The 15867-nt window shown below is 35.7% G+C and overlaps 1 protein-coding gene across 1 annotated transcript in view; it reads right to left on the reverse strand.

The window, feature by feature from the left end:
• The window catches only part of DopEcR (G-protein coupled receptor DopEcR), a 341538-nt gene that overhangs the window by 284159 nt on the left and 41512 nt on the right, over positions 1-15867 (reverse strand). The gene's annotated exons all lie outside the window — the stretch shown is intronic.

The following is a 15867-nucleotide window of genomic DNA, read 5'->3' on the forward strand; positions in this document are numbered from 1 at the left end:
GACTACATTGATACATATTATTCGAATTATTTTACTTTAAGAAAAAGGTGTTATCAAAAGCAGAAGTGGTTTGTTGATAGTGGCGGTGATCAAACTTATTGATAGTGGCGGTGATCGAACTTGTTGATAGTGGCGGTGATCGAACTTATTGATAGTGGCGGTGATCGAACTTGTTGATAGTGGCGGTGATCAAACTTGTTTATAGTGGCAGTGATCGAACTAGTTGATAGTGTCAGCCAACTCCATAGTAGAACAGAATCAAACATTTACATCCCATGGAAGCCCCAGCATATGCTCTGTGAAGAGGCAAATGAGCGACCAGCCGAGTATCCAGTCCAGGAGATGCACACGTCGGGATCCAAAGTAAGGACTTCAACCATAGAACTGTGACGGAAGCATGGCCCACATGGAAAGGAGCAGGAGAAGCTAAGTGCAAGCGAACATTTTAACAAGTTTAACGCAAAGAAGAAAGTACGTGCCTGGTAAGAAGCACTCATAAAAAGAAATGGCGATCAATTGCAGTGAGAAGGTAGGAAATATAGTTATTTTATTTCTTCCCCATTATGACTCAAGGCCGGACTATTTTGGCAGATGTCATCCGTCGATTTCTTTACTTCGTTCCCCAATCGGGTCGAGACTGTTGGTGTTGTTTGATTCTCCGTTCCCATACGGAATGAACAATTAACGTGCCTTAATTTTCATCCAATAACCACAAATCCAGTTGCATGTCAGTGATCCATTTTATTTTATCGATTTATTTTATTTTATTGAAGAAATATTACATCTTATTGCATAACCTTTTGAGTTCTTAACTCCTCATCATAAACTAAGACTTTCTGTTACATAATTAATGAAGAAAAGGTCAGAATAAGAAGCATATTTGTAGCCTATCGAGTGCTAATATTTAGAATAATATTCATGTCTGTGGAAATGCAAATTTGAGAGTTGCACTTTGAATAAAACATAAATTCAATGTTATTAGTTATTTGATGATACGCACTTTGTTAACGGAAACGAATTGTAGTTGCACATCTATAAAGGTTTTTGTAAAAACAAGAGTTTCGGCCTGTCGGTAGATTAAATAATATACACAAAAGTTAGGATAATTCCTCGATTAAGTATCTAATTAAGCGACACGTTACGCAGACGGACTCTGATTACTGAAGACAGAAAGTCAACTGATTCAAAGTAATGTCCAATTGATATCCCAAGTAATTTGTATCAATATTATATGTGTATTTTATGGCTTGTTTATATAGTAATTAACATTGATTTTTCTTTGGTAATTTGTTTAGATAAGAATGAATAATGATTTGAATGTTTATATGTATGAATATTTAGCTATATGATATATGTATATATACGAATATTAAGATCCACAAGTGCACTTCTATCCTATTGTATCTTTTCTATAATTTCACGTTTCCATTCCCATTCGCTAGCAAGTCATGACTTAAAGTAAATCAAAATTATCCAATCATAACTTCTCCACAGTCCTTTCATTTTTTTTATTCTATTTTTTTCTTAATTCTTCTTTAATAATAATATCTGGAGGTGATAAATAAACTTGAATTCAAGCAATAACAATCTGTTTGCCACTGTTTAATTATAAGCAGAGAAATTAAAAATCTCATCTACTGTTAGAAATTATTCAAAAACATATATGATAGCAATTCAGATTAATTGTATTTTTTTGAGCCTTAATTGGAAATTAATAAAAAAGGAACTGTTAATCAGAAGTATGAAATGATTCAGGAAATCATATAATTGTATGCTGAGATAAGAAACTAAATTCTCTATTTAACGTTCTCAGGTAGAATCCTTCTGATTCCATAAAAATAATTCAGGTATTGTCATTAACATTTTCAAAAATCAAGCAATGGTATTGATTCCTGTTGAAAAGATTTTTCTTCTGTTATTTAACTTTTTTTTTTATTGTTGACTATCTATATTGTTATTCCATTCACTAGAAACTACCTTTATTTTTAATTAATTAAAATTTTATTGCTGTTACCAAATTTCTGTGTAACTTTTGTTATTTAAGCAGATTTAAATTCCTCATCCTTGGTAGACATGGTAAAAAAAAAAAAAAGTATTTTATTTTTTGCCTTGACATTACCAGTAATTTGGGAGATGCCTGAACTGACCACCACAGTCATAATTAAATTGAGTTATTTTGAATTATTTCGATTTGATTTATTTCCATTATATCTTTTATTTCAATAAATCTAAAATTTATTGCAGCATTCAGCAATTGAATTTTTATTCAAAAATTCACTTGCTTCTCCAAGTGGTAGTCAGTACAGTCTGTCCCATAAAAACTGCATTAGCGAGAACATTTTCTTTCAGCTTTGCAGCGTGTGACCGTTCTGTGGAGGTTGCGTAAAACAGATGTTTATTTTGTTTTATTTAAATTCTAATTAGCTGCGCAACTACTTTTTCCTAGCGCCCTGGTAATACCGTTTTGGGGGAAAAGTAGGACTTCGAGTTCTGTATATCATTAGAAGTATGACCTTTAAATTTCTCTACGTTTTGTTAATCGCTAATTGAACATTAGACTTGGAGACCTGAGGTTCAAGCCCCGCGGCGTTAACTTCAGCTTTCCATGATTTAGTTTACTATCGCACCGGTGCACTTTTCGGAAGCAAACCATCAAGAGCCCAGCCTTGGTAGGCAGATATAAATTTACATATTAATTTATTCAGATCTGGCGAACCCGAGCATAATGCATGTCATTATGATAATTATCACATGTTCATATTCAGGAATCGAGGTCAAATTTACATATCTAATAAATTTGACCAAAACCAGCCTTTACAAAACTTGGCGCAACCGGACTTGGACCAAAGTACCCGTTACACACTACCTGTCAGCTTGCTCTCATATATTCCTCCAGTTACTTCCAACTTGAAGTAGATGACCAACTTAAAAATACAGTATTTTGAGGGACTGTTAGGCTGGTTAGTATTAAGGAGTGGCAGGCGCGCACCCAGAATTTTTTGTTGGGAAGGGTCCATTTTTTTGGGGGGGTCCAATGCTACAAACCACTTAGTCTATATAGTATTGAACGGGTAGGTGATACTTCTGTACTCGAAAAGGTGATAAATAATTGTAAAATACTTCTACCTATAGTTGGAGAAAAAAATGATAAAACTAGATTGTTTTTATAAGAGTACAGATGAAGTGTAAGATCAAATTTTCATGCTACAGTAATCATTTCCCTGTTAAGCACACAGAGAAAAATCCGTTCTCCGGACAGCGGTATATTGTACAAATATACAGTATCCTCTTGCTTACTATAGAAATCAGTACGGACCATACGTTATCCGTATGCTACATAGGCACTGCCCTTAGATGTTACATCATGCCGTTGCAGGATGTCTGATATCTAACAGTTTTCCGTGTATCACATGCATATACTTATGTTACCTTCGTCAGCTATATGTTATATACGTCCATTTGTATGTGAGATTCTGACCGCCTACATTGTTTCATACGGAAAGTACGTATAGATGGAACACTTATACAGAAAGTATTATAAAACATGTGTTTTCAGTTATACGTCTGCTGTACTTTAAGTCCAAAAAACTACAGGAATTACGCATGTAACCTCTCTTTTTAAGTACGCCACCTACATTTTTTCTCAGTGCAAGTATAGTTTTATTGAGACAGTGTACAAATATATGTTGTGCTAGGAAGTTTTGAGGGGTGGGTCCGGACCTGGTGCATGCCCCTGAGAAGTTAACCTACGGTTTAAGGTGGTGTCTAAACCACTGAAATGGATTTAATTTCAAGGCATTCCGAAAGGAAATCGAACACAAGATCTCGAGTATCAAAAATCAATGTTTAGTGTACATGTTGAGATCTCTTCTTTTAAACTGTATACATAAATAATTCACTTTACCTAACCTAAATCGGAGTCTATTTCATCTTGTGGTTCCGGAAGAAAAGTCTCTCATTTCAAAAGCCTTTTTTTCCTTTAATACAATAAGATATTCTTTAAGCTTACCACGAAAACATTACTTTATTACTGTAATAAGTTTTGGTGGAATATGGAAAACCCCAAAAATTTAAGGAAACAAATTCACTGAAGAAACAAATAAATTATTACATGGTTTATATTATAATTTCCAAATAAGATGTGTTTAAATTGATTGTCATCTATAGGCCAGAAAATTTATTTAATTAAATTAATTTTATAATTTTTGATTTTTTTCAAAATGCCCCTTACCGGCATAATATCGTCATGAATCTATAAGTTGATCTACATGAAAGTATCGTAGCGTAATAATACCATATATCAACAGGGATATTTTTATGTGAAGTACGGTACTCTGCATATTATCATAATAGTATATAGAGAGTGAATTACGATAGAATTATTTTTTCTCTCCGTGAAAAAGCTTAATGAAAATTTTAAAAAACAAAATGAAATATTTAACAATACAGTACAACCCCTCAAATCCGAACCCCGAAAATTCGAAAACCCGGCAAATCCGAACACGTTCTCAGGAAAAAAAAATAACTACAGCTGGAAAATGAAAAAACAAAAAATAGATTTAATCACACAAATTTAGTTTTTTTGAGGTTTTAACATATTTATACTTAATGCTTATTCAAAACGTTATAAAATACAGTTAAGTTTAGATAAAATAGGAAATAGTTTACGTTTACTTACGTATTTCAAAAAATCCAAAACAATGAAATCATTTTAGGTTAACTGGATTACGATTCACACGAAAAATTACAACACAAGATTAAACAAACACTGATTTTTCACTTGAAGTCAGTTATCTTTAACTGTCAAAGATTAGAAAATCTTCCCGCGGAGGCAATTCGAAGCCAGCGTCGCATGAACATCACGTCGTTTGGAGTGGCTGACGGGTGTTCTTCCAATCATTTTGGACATGAGTGTACACCCGCCAGTCAAGGTCACTGCCCTTTCGACCACTGGGCCACCCTGTCTAACCTCAGTCGTTGTTTTACCGCCAAATCAGTGACGAAATAAGTACGTAATATTATTTCCCGGGTAATCCGAACTCCCCGAAATCCGAACAGGCTTTAGCACCAATTAGTTCGGATTTGAGGGGTTGTACTGTAGTTAATTTAATTCAATTTAAAAACCGAGACAGTAATTTTCAGACTGTAACTCTAAAGACGGTGGTGCAACCCAAATGAGTCTGTGGAATTTTTTGACATTAATTTCTTCAAAAGGAATAAAGGGAATTGTCAGGAGCATATATCAGATGTTCCATATATTTATATCATCGACGCCAATAAACTTCTGTATGAGCGGGAAAGAAACTAATGATTCTTTAATAAACGTGAAATTATTTTTAATTCCCAAATATTGTTGCTTTAAAATACATGCTAATATGGGAGTCACTTATACAGTGACTTGGGAATCTAAAAAATAAAATAAAAAAATATACATCATAATACATATCAACAACTCTGCTATTTTAAAAAAATACCAAACGAGAAACAACTATTTTCCAAAACATTCCATACGAAATCATTGGGGAATGAAGGTTGTTTTATTTAGTTTCGTTACGTTTCATCGAGGATTACGACGCAAATGCGTGACACAAATGCTAATTTCTGACAATAAAATGTACTTACTTTCGTGAACATTTTTAATTCTCTTTCCTAATTACTTATTCATAAATTGTCTGATTTACATAGAAGTTTTGATTTCACTCATATATTGAAGAAGGTGAATGACATACAGTAGCTTCACTTTGCATATTTTTAAAAAATTTTTTAGAGCGTGGGAGATTCCAGAGCAAAATGGGAATTTCTATCTCTGGAGATGGAATTTTATAACGGTTCAGCTGGAATAGAGGGACATTTCTGGGCATCAGGTCGGGGATGCAGGGCGAGAATACATAGAACATCTATGCTTCCTCCTCGGTGACGATGCGATTGAGGAACTTGTCACCTTCCTGGTAGTAATGGAACAGCAAGGTCAAAACGAACGCTAGGTGCGCCTTCTTGTGCTCCTCTGTGGTGATGACGACGCTAGAAGAGGGGTAAGGAGGCAGGAGCCTCCCAGTGGCAATTTTCGCCCCGCTGACTGCCCCCAAGACATGTTATATTGTAACTTAGGTTGTGTATTACATACCTATTATTTTCAACATACAAAAATTCTATTTTCCATTGTTTACAATGAGAATTCGCGTGCCAAATGATTTTCCAATGTTAAGTCTCTCGGCATCTCATTTTTTGGTGATTATTCCTCAATGGTATGTCGGATCGAGACATATGCGACACTTTACGACACTCATCGCGTGCCTCGAAACACTATGTCAACTTTGGTTGAAAACGGTGCAGGCATCTCGGAGGAATATCCGGACAAACAAACCCCTAAGTTCGGTAAAGAGGAACTTCGCTTCAATAAATTACAACTTTGTGCTCTTGAAGCTTTCATCGGTACAGGTGCGTTAATGGATTTGATACATTGAACTACTGCACAGTTTTTCGAAAGAGAAACTTCATACATCCGAGATATACAGGGTTTTCATAAAGTATGGACGGATTTAATTCGCTTATAATTTACATAAAAATGCTCATATTGAAATCAAATAAAGTGCAAACGGTAGCGGAAGGATTAAATGTTTACCTGTAATCTGCACCAGCTCAGTTCATTCACCGCCACACCTCCAACTGGGCGCCATTTACGTCCACACATTTGCGTAGGAATCGACTTCTGTGGGCTGTTGATGATGCTTTCCCTTACCCTGCTCACTGTTGCAGGCGATGTTGGCGGGCTCCCACTTCGAGGACGGTCCAGGACGCTTCCTGTCTCCAAGAACTTAGCATGCCACTTTCGGATTGCACTCTCAGTCGGTGCCGGCTTTTTGAACTCTTTGGTGAACTTTCGACACACCAGAATTGGTGGATTTAGCTCTGCGTACCAGAGAACACATTGCGCTTTCTCTTTCACCGACGCCATAAAAAAATAGTTTTCTCAGAGGAGTTTTTCATTTATTTATTTCTTTAAAAGACACACACACCAATACAGCTTACAAATTACTTTTAACAGTCAACATTGAAACAACAATGAAAACAACAATGGATGGAATTTGGTAAGAAACTGACCCTTGCCCTCCCTCCCCCTCTCTCAACGTGTTCAGAGTTGCCGCTTATCTAACAGTGTTTCCAACTAAAAATTTAATCCTTCCGCTACCGTTTGCACTTTATTTGATTTCATTATGAGCATTTTTATGAAAATTATAAGCAAATTAAATCCGTCCAGACTTTATGAAAACCCTGTATAATGAAAAGTGTTTATAGCTATGTTATATCGAGGCTCTTAATGCACACTAGATGTAGCTATTCTTGCGCTTATTTTAAATGTCATATTCAGATTATAGCACCAACTCATACGTTTATAACAATAATAATATTCTGTTAACTCTCAGTGTCAAGTGAAGCCTGGACTTTGCAGCAAATATAGAATAACTTTGCCTCACGTGTGATGCATCGGAAGAATTCGGCAGTATTCGTGGAGCTGCCTTTCGAACACACACTTGAGAAAACGTGAAACAACAGAAGTTCGCCAAGAATGTTGCTAAACTGAAAAGACATGGCGAACGAGCGATAAAAATGGAAGTTAAAAGAACTATAACACGAACATTAATAACTATTCAAATGAAACGGTAACAATACTAGCAAAAATATAAAACAACAAGAATAACATAAAAAATAACTGTACCCTCAGAAGATGTTCTTCGTGAAGCCCGAGAAACAAGACTCGCAAAAATTTCATGGGTAAGGTTTGACAACCGGGACCCAACCCTCGGATTCTGAAGTTGGTAGATCTAGCTCAAGCTTCACGACTCCGTGCGATCACTATATAGTCACGGGTAAGGTTTCGCTTAAGGCCCCTCGTTGTCGGATGAACATACAGCTGCTTTATACATTATTTTTCTCGTTACTTTTGGTTATGTCAATTTACTTTACTTACAATTACTCCTTCTTCATTGTCCTACTACGGTTGTAATTTAATTTCAGAAATATTTCCTACTTCCTTTATTGTTGCTTAGCTAGGTATGTATCCATATTGTATTACTGCCCAAAATTAGTACATTTGAACGGTTCAGTGGTTCAAGCTCTCGGGGGAACGGTAGCTAAGTGGTAGAGCGCTTTTCGACAGTGTAGCAGGCCCGTATCCAGGGGGGTCTAGAGGGGGCCGCCTTCCTAAATATTTACTGGCCCCCCTAAAATTTTCACGGTAGGCTTGCAAATGAACTACAATATGGCGATGAACTATAATATGGTTGGGTCGGCCCCCTTTAACTTCTATTACCCTCCCCCTACATTTTTTAGGCTGGCTACCGGCCTGCAGCGTAACACAATTTTCTACAGTACAATATAACCGCGTATAATAAAATAAAAAGCTGATTAACTAACCTAAGCTATTTTAGAGATGGCTCCAGGAAATACACATGAAGAAGATGTGATGAATTTGGTTTATGTTCTACGTAAATATAATCAACGTAAGTTAGTCTCCTTACTTAGAGTTTTTATACAATCATATTGTTCTGAAACAGAAACAAGTAAATTTCTCTATTGCGGAAAACAATTGCCCTTCTTTGATTAAAAAAATATATATATACTCCTATATTACCAAACAATTCTATATACAGGGTGTCCGAGAAATCCCTAACCGTTTCTGAGAAAGAGCATTTGAATTCAAATGAAGTGTTTATACTATTAACGAAGACAGCTTAAGTCAACCAAAACACAACAATTCGGGGATATGACCGCTATTCATATCCAAGCAGAGTTGCCATCTCTTCGCGGTGCACCTGGGCATATGCTGCAACATTGCTGAAGTAATTGTACACACTTGCGTAAATGCATTTCGGTATAGGTTGTTAACAATGTTATTCTGTATAAACATCTCAATTTATCAGAAGAGTCACTTAATGTTTATTGAGCTGAGCGAAGCGAAGCTCTTATACTCGGGTTAGCCGTTTGGTTGTCCGCGAACTCCTCCTAGACCGTTTGGCCGATCTCAACCAAACTTAGCACGCTGATAGAGTATGTCGTGCTGAGTGACAACATAGGTCGAAATCAAAAATCCGATGTACCATCGAGGAATAATGACCGAAAAACGCTTCCTCCTAGACCGTTTGGCCGATCTCAACCAAACTTAGCACGCTGATAGAGTATGTCGTGCTGAGTGACAACATAGGTCGAAATCAAAAATCCGATGTACCATCGAGGAATAATCACCGAAAAACGCTTGCATAGACTTAACATGGGGAAAAAGTTTTCACGCGATTTTTTTGTCAACAATTAAAAATGGCATTTATTATTGCATAATGGCCAGGAACGATTACGTAGTTTAAGCTCGCTCAGCTCATTTCATTGCAATCGGGTACATCCATTGCATTCCTAGTTTTATAATCCTCGATAGAATACTTATATTTTTTTTTACCACATGTTGATTCTTTCTAAACTAAAAATCTTCTGCAGTTACAAAGTCAGCACGTTTACTTCATTTGCCTAGTTTAATATATACTAGTACAGTCAATAAATTCGTAGACTGGTACACAGAATATAGGCAACCAGTAGAAACCATGGTTTCTGTGCTCGATTTGAATGTCCACGCACACACAATTACACAGACCCACACTGACCGTCAAAATAGTTCAAGCATCATTTTCTCTTTTGATCTGTCTTGTCTCGAGTTTTTGCGTTTTGGAGATGACATACATTTCCATGTGGGTACTTGTCTCGTTAGTAGTGGATCGTAGAGGAGACGCCATATTTCATCTCCTGTTATTATCCGGTTCAGGAACGTTCCATCAGCGTCAGCACTTCCGATCGTTGGTCTTGTGTCAGAATGCGTGGGACACGATGCTGGGTGGCACGCGACATGTTCAAGTTATCCGCCAGAATGTTGAGACACAAGATATCATGGCTGATCCGTATTGCTGCTGCGATGTCATTTACTGACTGGGAACGGTTAGCGCGCAGAACCATTGCAACCTCTTCGATTTTGCATTCTGTTCGAACTGTTGTTGACCGTCATACTGGTTCATAATCCTCTAAACTGTTTCTGTCCTCCGTAAATCGCTGGTGCCTCTTAAAACTACACTTCGGCCCAGGGTGTTGTCACTCTACACTTGCCTGATCATCTGCAACGTTTTTGTACCTGATTTGCCTAGTTTTTGGTAGAACTTGATGTTTGCACGTTGCTCACACTGCGACATTCTTCAAGTCCGCCCCGGAGCAATCAACTTATTTCACAACAGAAACAGTATGTCTATTTACACTCTATGTACAGACCCGCCTCTTGCTGGGTTGAGAGATAAACTTCCACTGCTTCCTCCAGGATATCACTTATCAGCTGTATTATACCACTAGCGCCACACTGCGTCCAGCCCACGAACTTATTGACTGTAGTAGTATATATAGTAGTAGTAGTAGTATACACAGAATTTAATACTCATACAACAATTAATTAAAAGACTGATTCCCAGATTTGTTAAAGAAGCAAGTTAACTATCATATATCACACTCTCCATTAAATTTACTTTCTTTACGTTGACGTATTACTTTCTAAAGAGTTAACGCTAAATTTATAAGCCTGTAACAATGAATTTCGGAATAAAGAAACACGGCTTACTAGCGTAATTTGTTTTTCTCTTGTAGACTCTTTCTATTAACTTTCGTTTCAAGCTTACAACCGGCATCGAAAAGTTGTAAGGGGAGACACAGTTATGCTGGACATTGTGTATATAAAAGCTAACGGAAAATGCTTTAAAAATTGTTAACCATTTTTACTCTCATGCTGACAATTATTTGTTTATTGCAATGTTCTGCAATTTACTTACACAGAATACTGTCTTCCAGCCCACATAAAGGCACCCTGTAATGAACGTGATTGACAGATCCAACCAATGTTAATTGGACGTGTTTATTGAAGACAAATAGGTAATAAACAATAATGATACTACTTTTAGCGTATGCCACTTTCATTATCTGTTTTATAATGCGTGTGTATGCAAAGTTAGCAAAGGAGTATACGACTTTAGGCGTTAAGATTATTCATAGTGAAATTAAAAAAATTGATGTAATGAACATTTCCTAGATGTTGTGTGTTACAGACAAGTGGCTGATAAAGAAGTATACAGCTTATGGCATTACGGACTATGCAACTTCCCTTAGTACATAATTATGCATGCAACCAACATTACACTGTTGATATGTGGGTTGCAGACAATTAGATAATAAAGGAGTATAACTACTATCTTATTTCTTAATTATACGGTATATAAAACTACATGAGTTGACATAAATTAAAGGGGACTTCAGGTTGACGTAGAAAGTTGACATTTGGCATGATTGTAGCTTTCCGAGACTAACCGACAGGAAAATTTCCAAAAGTGAATATTTTTAATTTTTAAGGGGTCTAAAAGAGGGATGAACAATTTCCCCATGTTATTTAAATGGGTGTTTTTTAAAACCTATAATTTCATGTTTTAGGTACTTGGAATTGGAACAAAAACATGACATTCGGTATACTTGTACGTTTTCGTTTGTTTTAACTAAGTAAATAAGTAAAAATAAAAATTTCCAACTGTAGAGTGGTTTTATGGGGAACTGAAAAATCTAAATTTCCAACTGTAGAGTGGTTTTATGGGGAACTGAAAAATCTTTGCTATGTTATTTATATGGGACATCTTCTACACCCCATAATGTTTAGGCACTTCCGGCAGGATTAGAATGATGAAATTTCGCATGATTGTATCCTTCCGGGCCTAACCTACAAGAAAATTGCCAAAAGTGAATATTTTTAGTTTTTAAGGGGTCTAAAGGGGAATGAAGAAATTACCATGTTATTTAAATGGGCGTTTTCTTAGGATGCAAAATCTTATATTTTAGATAGTTGAAATAGGTAAAAAAAAAAAAAAAACTTGAAATTTGGTAGAATTGTGGATCTATGAGATGCGAGGCTGAGTAAACGTGAGGGTCAGGGGGCGAAGCCCTCAGCTGTGCCAAATTCAGGAAATGTAATAAAAGAGCAAATACACAAAATTCACTCTTCATGGAAAGGATTATACCAAAGAGATGCGAGGCCGTAGGCCGAGCAAACACGGGGGTCTGGGGGTGGAGCCCTCATCTAGTCAAAGGCTAGTTTCACTATAAAATCAGTTTATATTATAAAATTTACATGATACATGCAACCAACATTACTTGGGTGTTATGTGGGTTGCAGAGTGATAGTTAATATAGGGGAATATTGCATTAAATTTTCAAACAGGCTGTATAACACGTGAGTTTCGTTTCACAGTTGTGAATATATGCTAGACTTTCAGACAATTTGAAATCAATATTGAAATAAATCTATAACTCCCGGTTGTAATAGAGATCTAGTGAGGAATGAAATTTCTAGCACTTCCAGTCTTTAAATATATATATACACCGGTGTATATATATAAGGTGGGATCTTTTATTAAATTTCCAAAAATAAGACACTTAAAAAAAAAACAAACCTTTAATACTCGCATAAGTAAACACTGCATTTATAATATGCGTAACGAACCGTCTATTCCAGCCATGTGCAACAGCCGGCCCCGGAACCAGTCTCGGTTCACTGAACTTTTTTTTTTTTTATCCGACCTGCCTGACCCGCTTATTGAAAATATACTTCTTGCATTACGGAAAATATTTCCTGGATAACTGATGTCCACTTCGGAAGACATCATCTGCGTTGGAACATCCAGTGTACCACGGAACAATTGAGAGGCTAGTTCAGAACACGAAGAATCAAATTTCCCACTACAGTGGTAAATGGAAAGATTTTTCTGCTTTTCTTTAGTAAATAAATATTTTGATTGTCCTTATAAGAGTGTTTGTGTTTCCGTGATGTTAGTATATTGTGAAGGAGTTTCTCGATTAAATACGGCTATTCGATTGTTATGAAAATGTTACAAATTATCTCATACGGCCCTCGAGGTGAGAAAGTCCTCTGTGATTGGCCCAATCCCTGTTCCAACTTGTACATACCTGCACATACTTATTTATTTATTTATTTATTTATTTATTTATTTATTTATTTTCTAGTGGTCCAAATTAACTTTTAAAAACATATTTCTTACGACTTTATTATTCCTTTCTAAATAACAATTAGAATTTGTTTCGTTTTCTTTCTACAAAAATTTGATTAACTGCAGATATTAATTTTGATGGCTTTTAACCATATTCTTCTAAATCCCAACACATCCCCGCTTGTTCTAATTTCAGTGTCCCTCCTACATTTGATTTTGCCATTTAAAATATCAGTTACAAAGACAGTTTAAATACATTGTGCGTAGTCGATCAAACCAATCTGATCGTTTGGCCAAACTTGCTGTGGTTATTGGCCTGGATGAACGTAATACTCATATGAGATATTATGGTACCAGTGTTATGGGAGTTTGGTTCCGGAGTTATGGGCCAACAATATTTATGTATCTATCTGCAATAATATTTCTTCTGTGCACTAAACATTCGTCAAAATAAACCACTGTTACCAACTTTTGTTAACAGCGAATGAGTTTCCTCGGTCGAGTACAGATACTTTTTTTCTTAGCATAAATTTGTCTGAAACCCAAGTCCATAACTTGATTTGCATATATCTCAGGTACCAAATTCCCATAATATATGTATTATAATAACTAGTATGAGTATTAAGCTCGAAAAGATCTGTAACTACGTCAAGTTTGGTCAAAAGATTGGATGAGTTTCATTGATTTATGCACAATGTATAAAACTTCTTTGCAATTAATATTTTATAAGGAAAAAATCAAATGAACTAGGAAAACTGAAAATTAGAGGAGGGAGATATATTGGGATTTAGAAAAAATATGGATACTACGTATTTAACGAACTTAATGCATATAGTGTGTCTTCATTACGCAGATAGCCCTTATTCACAGCATTTAATATTCCTTCAGTTCTTGTAGTGTCAAAGACATACATCGAATATGCTGAGTACTATATCAATGTCCCGGTGTATATCACGTGAAGAAGTTTGGTTTGTTCACTGTGTATACAATGTGAAAATTGAAGTTTGAATATTCTTAACAGCTCAACAATAGAATTTTTCCTGCTGCCATCAACAATTCTCCCGATTTCTTCCTGTGCATTAGTCCTCACGCAGAAAACTAAGACGTACATATTTGAAAGAATACTGGAGTCGACAGAACAAAATCAGAGTTGCCAACCACACAATAATTGATCGTGATATACTGTAATTTAAGCCTTAATTATGTGTACGATAATGTGCTTGTGATAATAGGTGTATATACGATAATTTCAAAACACACAGTTTTTTTTGCTGTTTTTGAATGTGCAAATAAATTGTAATTGTTTATTAAATAATTATAAAGCACACACACTAAGGTTTTTAACATTCTTTCCCGCAAAAATTAAATCAATAACGATTTCAGAATTGCAAATGGCAACCCTGTATCCATTCTTTATATTCAATTTCGTTTACGAGGGGTTGGAAATATTGTTGTTCTTCACAGCGGTGTTAATAAGGATAAAACAAATTGCGAGGACTGTGACGCGGATTTGGACTTCTAAACTGAAAATTACTAGATAAGTTTATTATATATTATTCTATTATTAGTAATATTATATTTGTTTTTACAATTGTCACTTGCACAACGAATATATGGTAATTGTAATATATGATAATTTTATAGACGAAAATCGTTAATTTTCTTCTCTGAGGTTGGCAATTTAAATGTACGCTTCCCCTTCTCTTTGCATTTGCCCGCACTCTCCATTCCGTACTCAAATATTTTAGTGTTGTCATGACAACCTTTATTATTATTACTATTATTATTTTAAAATTTGCTAATGGTGTGATATTTTGTCAGCTAATATTGAAACCAAAGTTATAGTACATTTCTAACACTTTCGATTATAGTCGAGAGATTAGAGAACAAATGGAATATCATCTTGGGACGCTTAATTGATTGCAGAAAAAGGCTCTTTTACTATCTATTCACGTTTTTACTATATAACGATTAACGTTACTTCCAGTTTGAATAGGCAGAAAGGGTGGTCATGGTATTAATGCTTAGAACGCAAAATTGATTACTAAGAAACTGCTTCTCGCTATTTTTTAACGTTTTTGCTTTAAGTAGATCAATATGGACTACTGTAGTAAATTTCAATCACGTTTGTGCTTAAAAGAGAGTTAAGGGTGAAGGTGAAAAGTATTGTTACGATGTACGATACCGCTTTACGCTGTCTGGTACTGTTTTGGTTCTATAGCCCAGTAAGCAAGCACGTCTACAACAACTCTAAATTTGCCCTTAATTTTCCTTGATAGACTTAACCTTAGAAATGCTCTTTCTTTAAATTTTTGCCAAGTCTAAATTTTAAGTAATGCTTGAGAGTTGTGTCATTTTAAAGGAATTAGGGGCCACGGTGGCTCAGTCGTAGAGCGTTCACCTCTGGCGCATGGAGTCCTTGGTTTGATTCCAGATCGCTCCAAGTGAGCTCTGTGGTGGACAAATATCGTGTGCGTGGGTTTTCTCGGTGTTCTCTCGTTTCCTACCACTTTCTTCATTTCAGCAGTTAATTCATTTCTCATCATCACCGTCTTCTTTAGCCTAGCCGGTATAATCGTGGGACGTAAAACTTAAAGATTTCATTTTTCATTTCAATTTAAAGGAATTTTTAAAGCTAGCCTTATATTATGTATTATTGTTAACTCTGAAACAAGCTTGCAATCGCGGAATTAGCAAGTTTGCTATATAGCCTTACAGCCATTTAAATGCAAACTTGTGTAAACCTACAGACTTGGTCTTGAAGGTTTGAATAAGGTTATCAAAAGTCTACAATGCTATT

The sequence above is a fragment of the Thermobia domestica genome, chromosome 7 (assembly GCF_964235325.1).
Source record: "Thermobia domestica chromosome 7, izTheDome1.hap1.1, whole genome shotgun sequence".
NCBI classification, from domain to species: domain Eukaryota; kingdom Metazoa; phylum Arthropoda; class Insecta; order Zygentoma; family Lepismatidae; genus Thermobia; species Thermobia domestica.